A 626-nucleotide genomic window follows, 5' to 3' on the forward strand; every position below is an offset into this window, starting at 1 on the left:
GGTTTTGGACTTGAGTTGCCTCGGGGGGTTGAAGTCCCGGATTTTCGGCCCATGAAAAAATTGGATGATTTCTCCAATTTGAATTATACGTTGGAGAAAATGGGCTATTTCTTGTATGGTTCCCAACATAATTTACCGAAACGGGGTTTCCGGGGCAAAACTCATAAGAATGACTTTCACCACAAAAACACAAGATTCAGTCATGGAAGAAATAAACATTATAGATTGGACTTGATTCTTTTCTCCATTCAAGTTTAAATTATTTTTAACCAAATTAGTTAGAGCAACAATTTGGGCATTCAAAGAAGAAAAGGCATCAAGCTCATGAATGCCCGAGGCAGATTTAGAAATGACAGCACGAGGGTTAGACCATTCAGTATTATTATTAGAAATTCGTTCCAAAATGTCATACCCCTCGTTGTAGGTTTTAGCTGTGAAAGCACCACCGGCCGTTGCATCAAGAATAATCTTAGCGGCACTAGAAAGCCCATTATAAAAGGTTTCCAATTGAATACAATGAGGGATTCCGTGGTGAGGACACTTCCTAAGAAGGTCCTTGAATCTCTCCCATGCATCCGATATCGCTTCATCTTCTTTTTGGCGAACCGCCATAATTTAATTTCTAA

The 626-nt window shown here is 39.5% G+C and overlaps 1 non-coding gene across 1 annotated transcript; it reads left to right on the forward strand.

Annotated features, from left to right (window-relative positions):
* The first annotated feature begins 523 nt into the window (after positions 1–523).
* Positions 524–626, forward strand: LOC112504858. Its single transcript, XR_003068286.1, has one exon. It is a non-coding gene; the product is annotated as a small nucleolar RNA R71 (small nucleolar RNA).

This window comes from Cynara cardunculus, unplaced genomic scaffold (genome assembly GCF_001531365.2).
Source record: "Cynara cardunculus var. scolymus isolate 2C unplaced genomic scaffold, CcrdV1 Un_Scaffold_7142, whole genome shotgun sequence".
Classification (NCBI taxonomy): Eukaryota; Viridiplantae; Streptophyta; class Magnoliopsida; order Asterales; family Asteraceae; genus Cynara; species Cynara cardunculus.